This window comes from Bufo bufo, chromosome 9, assembly GCF_905171765.1.
Source record: "Bufo bufo chromosome 9, aBufBuf1.1, whole genome shotgun sequence".
NCBI classification, from domain to species: Eukaryota; Metazoa; Chordata; class Amphibia; order Anura; family Bufonidae; genus Bufo; species Bufo bufo.
Window position 1 is genome coordinate 217473110 of NC_053397.1, and position 15606 is coordinate 217488715.

Genomic DNA, 15606 nt, shown 5'->3' on the forward strand with positions numbered 1-15606 from the left:
GGGGTTATCCCATGAAAACATTTCTCCAGGGGATAAGTGAGCAATGTATGACCGCAGGGATCATCCCAGAACAGAGGAGTGGAGCCGTGATCATGCATGTGAACAGCAGCTCCATTCAAAGCCTATTGGACTGATGAAGATGAGAGCGCTGTGCTCAGCTATCTTCATCAGTCCCATAGATATTGAAAGCAGGGATGCTCAACCTGCCCTCCAGCTGTTGTAAAACGACAACTCCGTACTATGCCCTGCTGTAGGCTGATAGCTGTAGGCTGCCTGCCTTAAATGAATAAAACTCTGACTACCTGTAGCCGCCACTAGGGGGAGCTTTGCAACAGCTGGAGGGCCGCAGGTTGAGCATTCCTGGAATAGAGCATCAAGGCACATGCATGACCACCACTCCATTTCAACTCCTCTGGATGTAGCTCATGACCCTCATGGTCCACGCCCATCGCCCGTAATGTTCACACCCCTGAGGATCCAGCATATAGAAGGGAGGTTTAGAAGCGTGTGTGGTTTCAAGATTCTTGACACTACTCTCTTTGAGAGCTGTATATACAGATCAGGAAGTGACAATGCTGCTGCCTGCTGCAGTCTTAGCGATCATGTAATTATTGGGGCTAGGTAACTGCAAGAGCTGCTGGGTCCTAGTAGACCCAAATCTGCTTAGAAGCAATGCCACTGCTCTGGAGCCCGGGTAGGCGGGGGAGCCACACGGAACTTGCTCCTCTCTTCCAAGTGAAAACACTCCCCAGCACTAGGGGGAGCACAGTGCAAAGAGATTATGACAGCTTTCATGGTCATTGTATTAATTCCTATTCACTTAGCTCCCCCTAGTGGTGGCTGCAGGCAGCCAGTTAGCTTTGTAGTAGAAGAGAAGCAGGAGATTTATCAGAGTATTTTGCCAGTCTTCTGGTGTAGATGCATTGAGAAATATGGTGTTTAGAATGAGGGTCATCCTTTCCGCAATTTTGCAGAATGGGTGCGGACGCATTCATTCTCTATGGGGACGGAATGGATGCGGACAGCACACAGTGTGCTGTCTGCAGCCGCAATTGCGGAGCGCGTCCCCGATTTTGGGTCCGCAGTTCTGCAAAAAGATAGAGCATGTCCTATTCTTGTCCGCAGCTTGCGGACAAGAATAGGCATTTCTATGGGGGTGACGGGCTGGTGTGTTGCGGACCCGCAATTTGCGGGTCCGCAACACACCACGGACGTGTGAATGTAGCCTAACAGTGGGTGAAGCCAAAGACAACTTTTTTATTACAATGTGTTTTAATTAACATTTCATTCACTTGATTAAAAAATGTAAATTTGGCAGAAATCTGCGGTGTTGCACATGTTTCGCATAACCTGAGAGTGATTGATGCACATACACTGGGAAAGGGGCAGGGGGCCTATACTAAGTTTTGCTATGAAGCCCTATGAGGTCTGTGTTCACCCCTGCTTGTACAAGCTGTCTGGGGCTGTGAGGCTATGTTCACATGGATAAAATCCATAGCATGAAAAAACTGTGGCAGATGTGGAGTTTGGCGGCTATTTGGGCTCGTTCACATGACCGTGCCATTTTTTGCGGTCCGCAAAACATGGGTGGCGCCCGTGTGCCTTCCGCAATTTGCAGAACAGAACAGGAGGCCTATTATAGAAATGCCTATTCTTGTCCGCAAAATGGACAAGAATAGGACAGGACTCATAATTTTTGCGGGGCCACGGAACGGAGCAACGGATGCGGACACCACACAGAGTGCTGTCCGCATCCTTTGCGGACCCATTAAAATGAATGGTTCCGTATACAGACCGTATGCTGAACGCAGAAAAAGGCCCATATACGTGCGAACGAGCCCTTTTAGAGAGGTTTTTACAAGAGCTTTTGGTTCAGGTTTTCCTGCTCTCCCATTGATTGCTAATCCACAATCAAGTCTGCTTCTTAGATGTAACATGTCACTTCTCAAGCTTTTTAAAAATCAATTACTGAAAAAAGACTGTAACATTTTTACACTGTGTGCACAAGGTGGAGTTTAAACTGATAGTGGAGTCTTAGGCGTCATTCACACGTCCGTATCTGTGCTTAAGGCCTCATGCACACGACCGTTGTGTGCATCCGTGGCCGTTGTGCCGTTTTCCGTTTTTTTTTCGCGGACCCATTGACTTTTAATGGGTCCGTGGAAAAATCGGAAAATGCACCGTTTGGCAGCCGCATCCGTGAGCCGTGTTTCCTGGCCGTGAAAAAAATATGACCTGTCCTATTTTTTTCACGGCCAACGGTTCACGGACCCATTCAAGTCAATGGGTCCGTGAAAGAACACGGATGCACACAAGATTGGCATCCGTGTCCGTGATCCGTGGCCGTAGGTTAGTTTTTATACAGACGGATCCGAAGATCCGTCTGCATAAAAGCTTTTTCAAAGCTGAGTTTTCACTTCGTGAAAACTCAGAACCGACAGTATATTCTAACACAGAAGCGTTCCCATGGTGATGGGGACGCTTCTAGTTAGAATACACTACAAACTGTGTACAAGACTGCCCCCTGCTGCCTGGCAGCACCCGATCTCTTACAGGGGGCCGTGATCAGCACAATTAACCCCTTCAGGTGCGGCACCTGAAGGGGTTAATTGTGCTGATTCACGGCCCCCTGTAAGAGATCAGGGCTGCCAGGCAGCAGGGCTCAGACCCTCCCCCCCCCTCCCCAGTTTGAATATCATTGATGGTCTCTTACAGGGGGCCGTGATCAGCACAATTAACCCCTTCAGGTGCGGCACCTGAAGGGGTTAATTGTGCTGATCACGGCCCCCTGTAAGAGATCAGGGCTGCCAGGCAGCAGGGCTCAGACCCTCCCCCCCCCTCCCCAGTTTGAATATCATTGATGGCCAGTGCGGCCCCCCCCCCCTCTATTGTAATAATAGGTTGGTGGCCAGTGCGTCCCCCCCCTCCCTCTATTGTAATAATTTGTTGGTTGCACAGTGTGCGCCCCCCCCCCCCTCCCTCCCTCTATTGTAATAATTCGTTGGTGGCACAGTGTGCGCCCCCCATCGGCCCCCCCTCCCTCTATAGCATTAACAACATTGGTGGCCAGTGTGCGGCCTCCCATCTCCCCCCCCCCCCCATCATTGGTGGCAGCGGAGTTCCGATCGGAGTCCTAGTTAATCGCTGGGGCTCCGATCGGTAACCATGGCAACCAGGACGCTACTACAGTCCTGGTTGCCATGGTTACTTAGCAATAGTACAATAGTAGAAGATTCATACTTACCGGCTGCTGCGATGTTCGTGTCCGGCCGGGAGCTCCACCTACTGGTAAGTGACAGGTCTGTGCGGCGCATTGCTAAATGAACTGTCACTTACCAGTAGGAGGAGCTCCCGGCCGGACACAGACATCGCAGCTCCCAGGTAAGTATGAATCTTTTACTATTGTACTATTGCTAGTAACCCGCTGCCACCAATGATCGGGGGGGGGGGGGGGTAGATGGGAGGCCGCACACTGGCCACCAATGTTGTTAATGCTATAGAGGGAGGGGGGGCCAATGGGGGGCGTACACTGTGCCACCAACGATTTATTACAATAGAGGGAGGAAGGGGGGGCGCACACTGTGCCACCAACGAATTATTACAATAGAGGGAGGAAGGGGGGGGGGCCGCACTGGCCACCAATGATATTCAAACTGGGGAGGGGGGGGGTCTGCCCCCTGCTGCCTGGCAGCCCTGATCTCTTACAGGGGGATATGATAGTACAATTAACCCCTTCAGGTGCGGCACCTGAGGGGTTAATTGTGCTGATCACGGCCCCCTGTAAGAGATCGGATGCTGCTAGGCAGCAGGGGCAGTCATGTACACAGTTTGTAGTATATTCTAACTAGAAGCGTCCCCATCACCATGGGAACGCCTCTGTGTTAGAATATACTGTCGGAAATGAGGTTTCACGATCTAACTCATATCCGACAGTATATTCTAACATAGAGGCGTTCCCATGGTGATGGGGACGCTTCAAGTTAAAATATACCATCGGATTGGAGAAAACTCCGATCCGATGGTATAAAAGGGACTCCAGACTTTACATTGAAAGTCAATGGGGGACGGATCCGTTTGAAATGGCACCATATTGTGTCAACGTCAAACGGATCCGTCCCCATTGACTTGCATTGTAATTCAGGACGGATCCGTTTGGCTCCGCACGGCCAGGCGGACACCAAAACGACTTTTTTTTCATGTCCGTGGATCCTCCAAAAATCAAGGAAGACCCACGGACGAAAAAACGGTCACGGATCACGGCAAAACGGAACCCGTTTTTGCGGACCGCAAAAACATACGGTCGTGTGCATGAGGCCTAAATCCGTAAGAAAGGTGGTCAGTGGTGCCTCCGTGAAGATGCCCGTGAAGGATCCGTGTATGGTCTGTGTGTCCGTTTTTGTCTCACGTGTGTAACCCATGTTTCACGGACACTGTGCAGCTGAAAAATAATTTTCAAAGCATTTCTTCCTAATGATCTGTGAAACACGGATGTGTTGCATCTATGGTTTTCACGGATCCATAAACTATAGTAGGGTGGAACACAGACAAAAATAAAGCGTGCAAAAAACTGATGTGTGAATACACACATTAAAATGAATGGGTACGTGTGTTGTCCGTGGAGAACGTGTACAGCACACGTATGTGGAACACTGACGTGTGAATGAGGCTTTAAATGTGGTTTTAGCAGCGGAAAACACAATTTAGCGAATCCGCAATACACGGGCACTGTTCCGTGGCCATTCCGCATCATGGATGCGGACCCATTCACTTTAATGGGTCCGAAAAAATCTGCAGATGGGGAAGGGTGCGGAACGGAACACTATGGAAGCACTACGGAGTGCTTTCTGAGGTTCCGTGCTTCCGCACCGCAAAAAGATAGAGCAAGTTCTATCTTTCTGCGGAACAGAGGGATCGCGGACCCATTCAAGTGAATTGGTCTGCGATCCCCATGCGCCTGCCCCACAGACGGTGCCTGTGCATTGCGGACCGCAATTTGCAGTCCACAGCACGGGCTTCACACGTTTGTGTAAACGAGCCCTTAAGCTGTGTGTACATAACCAAACACCCCTGTAACTTGGGACTAATATGTCAGCCCTGGTTAAGCCTCATTCACACCCTCAGGCTGGGTTCAGACCTGAGCGTTTTAGGCTCAATTCACACCTGAGCGTTTTACAGCGCGTTCCTACGCGCAGTAAAACGCTCAACAAGGAGAAACCAATGCTTCCCTATGGGAATGGTTCTCACCTGGGCGTTTTACAGCGCGTACGATCGCGCTGTAAAACGCCCGACGCTCACACAAGTACAGGAGCGTTTTTTTGGGCGCTTGTCGCGCGTTCTGAAAGGAGCGCTCGGTATGCGCGCTTGTACGGGACGTTTACAAAGCGCGCATACAGAGACAAGTGTGCACACAGTGTCGCGCGTTCCCGAAAGTCTATGTACGGGAACGCGCGACAAGCGCCCAAAAAAACGCTCCTGTACTTGTGTGAGCGTCGGGCGTTTTACAGCGCGATCGTACGCGCTGTAAAACGCCCAGGTGAGAACCATTCCCATAGGGAAGCATTGGTTTCTCCTTGTTGAGCGTTTTACAGCGCGTAGGAACGCGCTGTAAAACGCTCAGGTGTGAATTGAGCCTTAGAGCGCGTTCAAACTCGCTGTAAAACGCTCAACACATGGAAACCAATGCTTCCCTATGGCCCTGGTTCTCACTTGAGCGTTTTACAGCGCGTTTGAACGCGCTGAAAAACGCCCTACGCTCAAACAAGTTCTTGAGCTTCTTTGGGGCGTTTTGACGCGCGTTTGTGGCCATAGGACACTGCAGTCAATCACACAAACGCGCGTCAAACGCGCGTTTACAATTGCAAAAACGTGCATAAAAACGCGCGACAAAAACGTGCGTTAAACGCGCATATAAAATACGCTCAGGTCTGAACCCAGCCTCAGTGTTTTGGTCAGTGATTTTCATCAGTGATTATGAACCAAAACCAGGAGTGGAGGCTACACAGACATAAGGAGTAAGGCCTCTTGCACACAAAGGTTTTTTTTCCCATTTACGTTCCGATTTTTGCATTCCATTTACGGACCGTATATGGAACCATTTATTTCCGTATTTCAGTTTTTCCGTTCCGTTCAAAGATAGAACATGTCCGATTATTGCCCGCATTACAGACAAGGATAGGACTGTTCTATTAGGGGCCGGCTGTTCTGTTCCGCAAAAACGGAATGCACACGGACGTCATCCGTATTTTTTGCGGACTGCAAAATACTGTAAAAGCCATACGGTCGTGTGCAAGAGGCCTAAGGGAAAGATCTGCACCTGGTTTTGGCTCACAATCACTGATGGAAATCACTGACCAAACACTGAGAGTGTGAATGAGGCATTAAAGGAGAAATCAGCAATAAAAAAAATGTGATGTTCTTGTTTGACAAAATGTAAAAAAAGAAAGACAAAAGAAAAATAGAAGCTGCCACACAGCATCTTCTATCCCGCCCTCAGCAACCATAAACTACAGTACACGTCCACCTATATCAAAACGACCTTTAGGCCTCTTTCACACGGGTGTTGCGGGAAAAGGTGCGGGTGCGTTGCGGGAACATGCACGATTTTTCCGCGCGAGTGCAAAACATTGTAATGTGTTTTGCACGCGTGTGAGAAAAATCGGCATGTTTGGTACCCAAACCCGAACTTCTTCACAGAAGTTCGGGCTTGGGATCGGTGTTCTGTAGATTGTATTATTTTCCCTTATAACATGGTTATAAGGGAAAATAATAGCACTCTGAATACAGAATGCATAGTACAATAGCGCTGGAGGGGTTAAAAAATAAATAAAAATTATTTAACTCACCTTAATCCACTTGATCGTGCAGCCCGACTTCTCTTCTGTCTTTTTCTTTGCTGTGTACAGTAAAAGGACCTGTGGTGATGTCACTCCGGTCATCACATGGTCCATCACATGATCTTTTACCATGGTGATGGACCATGTGATGACCGGAGTTACATCACAACAGGTCCTTTTCCTGTACACAGCAAAGAAGAAGACAGAAGAGATGCCGGCTGCCCGAGCAAGAGGATTAAGGTGAGTTAAATTATTATTTAATTTTAACCCCTCCAGCGCTATTGTACTATGCGTTCTGTATTCAGAATGCTATTATTTTCCCTCCTAACCATGTTATAAGGGGAAATAATAATGATCGGGTCCCCATCCCGATTGTCTGCTAGCAACTGTGCGTGAAAATCGCACCGCATCCGCACTTGCTTGCACAGCCTCATAGAAATGAATGGGTCCGGATTCAGTGCGGGTGCAATGCGTTCACGTCACGCATCGCACCCGCGCGGAAAACTCGCCCGTGTGAAAGGGGCCTTACAGAAAGGAGACATCATTTATAAAAGTATTTTAATTGTACTTTGTGATGTTTTTTTAATCTTGTTATTTTTTTGTTTGTTTGTTTTTTACATTTTTCTGGGCATATAAAAAAAATGCTAAAATAAAAATGGCATAAACATAAAGCTACATGTATCACCGAAAAGGTGCAAAAGTTATTTGCATAACCGAACATAAAAAACAAGTTATCGCTCCCAAACACACATGTAGTAGAAAAATAATAGAAATTGGGCCTGCTCAGGAAGGGGGTTTATGGCCTGATCTTGAACTGGTAATTATTGTATAATGAAAACTTAAAGTTTTATAATTTGTGTACCAATTCCTCATAGTTTACAAGATCTCTGCTTGCAAGGATAGGACTGTTCTATAAGGCTGGGTTCACACTTGAGCGTTTTACAGCGCGTTCAAACGCGCTGTAAAACGCTCAACACATGAAAACCAATGCCTCCCTATGGCCCTGGTTCTCACTTGAGCGTTTTACAGCGCTGAAAAACGCGCTGTAAAACGCCCTACGCTCAAACAAGTACTTGAGCTTCTTTGGGGCGTTTACAGCGCGTTTGTGGCCATAGGACATTGCAGTCAATCACACAAACGCGCGTCAAACGCGCGTTTACTATTGCAAAAAACGCGCGTTAAACGCGCATATCAAAGACGCTCAGGTCTGAACCCAGCCTTAGGGGCCAGCTGTTCTGTTCTGCAAAATACGGAATGCACACGGACGTCATCCGTATTTTTGGCGGATCCGTTTTTTGCGGACTGCAAATCACATACAGTCATGTGCACGAGGCCTTAGTCCGTGTTTTTAACACAAGCATGCTTTATTTTGTCCATGTTTACAGATCCATCACAGCCATTATAGTCTATGGGTCTGTGAAAAACACAAACCCAACAAGGACGTCATCCGCGTTTCTTCCATGTTTCATGGACCATTTATAGGAGTTGCTCTGCAAATTACTTGCGGTGGAACATGGATGACACGCGGAGAGCAAAAAACAGGCACACAGACCCAACATGGATACTTCTCGGAAATCTTCATGAATGAATCACTGACCATGTAATAACATATTTCATCACGGACATGTGAATAAGCCTACATGCACACTGGTTTATGCGGCTCGGGTGCGGACCCATTCACTTCAATGGGGCCGCAAAAGATGTGGACAGCACTCTGTGTGCTGTCCGCATCCGTTGCTCCGTTCCATAGCCCTGCTAAAAAAAAGAACATGTCCTATTCTTGTCCGTTTTGCGGACAAGGATAGGCACTGTAACAATGGATCCGCAAAAAAAAAAGGATGACATACGAACGTCATCCGTTTTTTTTGCGGATTCGCAATTTGCGGACCGCAAAACACAAACGTTCGTGTGCATATAGGCTAAGGCTTAAGTACTGACTTCTATGTCTGGTTTGTTACTTGGCCTATGGCTAACACAACAATCCTCCCCGCAGACCCCCCCCCCCAGCTGTTATGGCCCCGGGCCCTGTTTGATTACCTGGCTCCCGATGCTGAGCTCACACTTGTAGATCCAGAGCCTCCACTGGATTCCTATGTGTGGCCTCGGAATGAACGGGCAGCCAAGAGTTAAGCGGCACATTTCAAGAGTGATGCAGGGCTAATTGTATATTACACAGGGATCAGACAGAAGGTTCAGCGCCTCTGATCAATAACCGCTGCCACCGCCAGCTGCCTGCATGAGTCATAAACCGGTTACCAGTCATGGCCTGGGCACAAATTCCCACAGCCACCATTTATATGGAAACATACCACTACTTTGTGGAGTGAGAGGGAGGCACAAGGCGAAGGAAACGCAGAATGTATTATCTATTACCATCTATGTCACATATTTATCAACATGATTGTAATTATCATAAAGCCGAGATGAATAAACACATAATAAATCATTAATAACCCGAGGAGCAATTCACCAGAAGATAATCTGACAGCTATTATAGACATGTGCAGCAACATCTGGATAAATATGACTTCAGTTTATTCTTCTACATAGAGAGCAGTATTATAGTAGTTATATTCTTGTACATAGGAGCAGTATTATAGTAGTTTATATTCTTGTACATAGGAGCAGTATTATAGTAGTTATATTCCTGTACATAGGAGCAGTATTATAGTAGTTATATTCCTGTACATAGGAGCAGTATTATAGTAGTTATATTCTTGTACATAGGAGGCAGTATGATAGTAATTATATTCTTGTACGTAGGATGCAGTATTATAGTAGTTTTATTCTTGTACATAGGAGCAGTATTATAGTAGTTATATTGTTGTACATAGGAGCAGTATTATAGTAGTTATATCCTTGTACATAGAAGACAGTATTATAGTAGTTATATTCTTGTACATAGGAGCAGTATTATAGTAGTTATATTCTTGTACATAGGAGCAGTATTATAGTAGTTATATTCTTGTACATAGGGGGCAGTATTATAGTAGTTATATTCTTGTACATAGGAGGCAGTATTATAATAGTTATATTCTTGTACATAGTGTGCAGTATTATAGTAGTTATATTCTTGTACATAGGAGCAGTATTATAGTAGTTATATTCTTGTACATAGGAGCAGTATTATAGTAGTTATATTCCTGTACATAGGAGCAGTATTATAGTAGTTATATTCTTGTACATAGGAGCAGTATTATAGTAGTTATATTCTTGTACATAGGAGCAGTATTATAGTAGTTATATTCTTGTACATAGGAGCAGTTTTATAGTAGTTATATTCTTGTACATAGGAGGCAGTATTATAGTAGTTATATTCTTGTACATAGGAGCAGTATTATAGTAGTTATATTCTTATACATATAGAGCAGTATTATAGTAGTTATATTCTTGTACATAGGAGGCAGTATTATAGTAGTTATATTCTTGTACATAGGAGCAGTATTATAGTAGTTATATTCTTGTACATAGGAAGCAGTATTATAGTAGTTATATTTCTTGTACATAGGAGCATTATTATAGTAGTTATATTCTTGTACATAGGAGGCAGTATTATAGTAGTTATATTCTTGTACATAGGAGGCAGTATTATAGTAGTTATATTCTTGTACATAGGAGCAGTATTATAGTAGTTATAATCTTGTACATAGGAGGCAGTATTATAGTAGTTATATTCTTGTACATAGGAGCAGTATTATAGTAGTTATATTCTTGTACATAGGAGCAGTATTATAGTAGTTATATTCTTGTACATAGGAGTAGTATTATAGTAGTTATATTCCTGTACATAGGAGCAGTATTATAGTAGTTATATTCTTGTACATAGGAGGTAGTATTATAGTAGTGATATTCTTGTACATAGAAGCAGTATTATAGTAGTTATATTCTTGTACATAGGAGGCAGTATTATAGTAGTTATATTCTTGTACATAGGAGGCAGTATTATAGTAGTTATATTCTTGTACATAGGAGGCAGTATTATAGTAGTGATATTCTTGTACATAGAAGCAGTATTATAGCAGTTATATTCTTGTACATAGGAGTAGTATTATAGTAGTTATATTCCTGTACATAGGAGCAGTATTATAGTAGTTATATTCTTGTACATAGGAGCAGTATTATAGTAGTTATATTCTTGTACATAGGAGCAGTATTATAGTAGTTATATTCTTGTACATATGAGCAGTATTATAGTAGTTATATTCTTGTACATAGGAGGTAGTATTATAGTAGTGATATTCTTGTACATAGGAGCAGTATTATAGTAGTTATATTCTTGTACATAGGAGCAGTATTATAGTAGTTATATTCTTGTACATAGGAGCAGTATTATAGTAGTTATATTCTTGCACATAGGAGCAGTATTATAGTAGTTATATTCCTGTACATAGGAGCAGTATTATAGTAGTTATATTCTTGTACATAGGAGGCAGTATTATAGTAGTTATATTCTTGTACATAGGAGCAGTATTATAGTAGTTATATTCCTGTACATAGGAGCAGTATTATAGTCGTTATATTCTTGTACATAGGAGGCAGTATTATAGTAGTTATATTCGTGTACATAGGAGCAGTATTATAGTAGTTATATTCTTGTACATAGGAGCAGTATTATAGTAGTTATATTCTTGTACATAGGGGCAGTATTATAGTAGTTATATTCTTGTATATAGGAGCAGTATTATAGTAGTTATATTCTTTTATGGAGACAGTCTGATTTAATGCAAAAGTTAGGTGTTTATTTTAAGCAGCTAATTTAAAGAACACTTTAGCCTAAAAATCAGACAATTCCAAGTACAGGTATCATTTGATCATTTTCTGGCATCAAGTTGTTAACAATTCCATTCAGCTATTTGCTTTTGGGAATGTGAATAACAAACTATCCGCCATGACAGCTCCTCCATGAGTTGTTGCTCAAGACCTGAATTACAAATCTAACTTTGCAGAGATATGGGGATGAATACTCATAGCTGCCATACAGGAATTTCTAAGAGCTAGACAGTGTCCATTTAGGAGCCATCTATCCCATAAACAGCTATATCATGAATTTTGAAATAGCATTTTAATCAATCTGAAATTCTGAGCACTGTTCGTTATGACCTTCTTTGTTTATGCATGTAACACGAGGACTACAGTGAAGACTGACACACAGGAAAAACACTGTAGGTGAAATAAGTTATAGCATAGCAGCAGCTATGGGTGCATTAATAGATGTTACTATTGGTTGTCACCTCTGGAAATCCAGCCTGATAGCCACACTGTACATTAGCAAATCCAGTAATTATTATTCATCTTGTACAGTTTTTATAACCTCTAAGGCCTCATGCACACGACCGTATGTATTTTGCAGTCCGCAAAAAACGGATCCGCAAAAATACAGATGACGTCCGTGTGCATTATGTATTTTGCAGAATGGAACAGCTGGCTCCTGATAGAACAGTCCTATCCTTGTCTGTAATGCGGACAATAATAGGACATGTTTTTTGCGGAACGGACATACGGAAACGGAATGCACACAGAGTTTTTTTTTGCGGACCCATTGAAATGAATGGTTCAGCATACGGTCCGCAAAAGAAACGAAACGGAAACGGAAAGAAAATACGTTCGTGTGCACGAGGCCTAAAGCTGCATTCACAATTTTGTTGCTTTCCTGAAGGCTTCAGATCCTAACATATCACTGCTGCCCTCTGCTGGTTCAGCCTGTGCGCACACCGTGCTCCACCTGTGGGAAATGTAGCTTTTACACTACGAACTGTACAGTAGTCTCATATAGAAAAAAAAACTAAAACATTTCCCTTGCCTTAGCTAAGGTTTTTAAGCATCTCTCTGTGAAGACATCAGTGAGGGATCCTTTAAATGTCAGGATAATTTTGTGTGCAGCTCTGGTTGTGACTAGGGTAAGACCTGATGACAATCCATTGATGTACTGAGCATATTTAGTAACCAGCCATGTATTTCGACAGCACTGGTTTAACCTGGCACACAGACCAAGAGATCTATATGCCAATGGTCACAGCCCATAGAGACTATAGTTAGCTATTGTGGTTGACTCTGAGCCCCTAGACCCCACCGATTATGTCTTCTGTCCTAAGGAACAATTCATTTATTAAAGGAGTCCTCGCTCCTTCCAAGACTTGTGAGCTGAGACTCCCACCACATCACCATTACTCATTTTATTGTGAACATGTCCAGCTTTGTAATATATTTTGCCTCTCAGTTGCTGGGATTTCAAGATCTCTACTTGCTTTCAGTGAATGGGAATGTTAATTGTTTTAAACTAGATGCTGGAAATCCATCTGTATCATGTCAAAATGACACAAATCTTGTGCCCATATTGGGATATTATAGACTTTAATGCCTCATGCAGACGTCCGTGTCAGTTTTGGATCAGTGGTAACACTGACCGTGTTCAATCCGTGTTTTCTCCCGTGACAGATCCGTGGGTCCGTCTTTTGCTGTCCGTGTTGCATCCGTGTTTCACTAACATTCAACAGCTGAAAAATAATTTTCAAAGAATCTCTTGTTATTAATCCGTGAAACACAAATGCAACACGGATGGCATCCGTGGTTTTCACGGACCCATAGACTATAATGGGCGTGATGGATCCGTGAAAACGGACAAAATAGAGCATGCATCCGTGATAAAAAAAACGGACCCACGGACCGTGCTGAAACACTGATGTGTGAATACACACATTAAAATGAATAAGGACGTGTGCTGTCCGTGGAGAACACGTACAGCACATGTCCGTGAAACACGTCTGCATGAGGCTTAAAACTGGAAGATCCATTTGATCTGTCACACAGATACAGATTTAACAAAACTGCACATAAAATGTAGCATTTATTAAGAAAGTGAAGTTGATACAAGCAATGAAAGAGACGCGCCTAATACACGTGAGAGGTGGAATCTGTCATTTATTTTCACTCATTGGCCTGTTAGGAAATGTATTAAATCCTTTCAGTTCCCAGAAAGAGCCATTTAATCTGACACTCACAGGAACCAGTAGGGGCCCGGTTGTAAAATATTCAAAATTATCAGACAGTGATAGAAAGTTCTTATTTAGAGATCCCCCTGGCACAAGTACTGATATTTCTGCACAGTCCTCATTGCATTGTGTCCTCTAAAACGTGCCAAACTATGAGGATTTCCGGACTACTAGATATTGAAGGACTTTCCTGTATCTCAGCAGTCCATAATGTACCCTGAGGAAAATGGTAATAATTAGATTGCCTTCTTCTACCACCTCCAGTCCCTGAGATAATTGGGCGAGTACCAATATGGCCGTCACTACAGCTCCCACAAGCAAGGGCACATATTCTATAGAGAAAGACCATGTGGCAGCCATGGGGCCCTTAGACTTAGGGGGCCCAGTCCTGGCTGTTCTGTCATTTTTGGTAAGGGTTGGTAAGAACCTGTGCAGCACTCCCCTATCCAAAAGAACAATAGTGCAAGCAAACAAGGGGGCAGAGAATTGTCCCAATAGTCATGGAGGGAAGACAAATTTCAGGCCATTCCATCCAGGGGGCACAACCCAGCAGCATAATATGGGGACCCATAATGTTTGCTATGGGGCCCCCTATCTTCTACATACACCACTGCCATAGAGGTTGTCACCCAGCTTTCCAGGACTCCTGATCAGCAAATCTACAAGAGCAGGGGCTGTATCTTTGCACAGTTAGGTGCTTATAATCCCTAATGATGGCCATATTAGTTGTACCCTGCCTTATTATTTTTCTTTGCAAAAAAATGAAAACAAATCCAGCATTTGCTCGCTCACCCTACCCATGACTGTAGCAGCAGTGAGACATTACTTTGGTTTGTGCAATAGAGTTAGAGTCCCCCCCCCTTCTGTAAACCAGGGATACAGAAATGTCTGATGGAATAAGAAGATGAAACATGTAAATAAAACGTGTGACGAATAATGGATGCAAACAGAACCAGCGAGTGTAGTCCATGGGGCCCATCTCCTGAGTACAAAAGAATCCAGCATGGCCGACTCTTCTTGCTCCGGACATCTGCCATTGAGAGATAGTCAGGGGGCTCCCATATACATGAGATGATTGGCCGATCATGACACATATCTATGTCTAGGGCCTGCACTATGGAGTAGTTGCTATCAATGCCACTATATACGTTGCTCCTCTGCTGGGACTCTCTATTGCTTGGAGGAGTCAGGCTGGCAGTCTTTGTGATTCCTGGCGGCGACTGTTCGTACCTCGGGTTACCTTGCCCATGATACAAGTACAGAGGAAACATTTCCAAATCTGCGGAAGCAGAATCCATGGCCCCACATCTGTCCTGTATGTTGATGGTCTTCAAAATGCAATTAGCTTGTTATAGAGAAGGAAGAGCTGAACAGATGAATATCTAGTATTGTGAGAAAGGATCCAGTAAAACCGGTAAGTTATACGATTCTCTTTTTATTAATAAAAATTAAATGACTGAAAATAATTATTTTTCTCTCTAGGTGACGGTCATCAGGGTAAATAAAATGCCCACCATCCTATTAGTACACACAAAACCCGACCTAATCACAAAGCAGGACGGGTTACCTCAGCTTAGGAGCTTGCCTCACGCTCTTCTCCTTGCTCTGGTTGTCAGGAATTACGATCCTACATACGGCTGATAAGATCTTCAGCTGTGTGTGTAGGAACGAGCAAAGTCAATGCTGAAGTACAGAGAGGGCAGACAAGACAGACTGTTGTGGGGATGTGGCAATGTAGCAGACTGCGTACTCTTAGGCTACTTTCACACTAGCGTTCGGGGCTC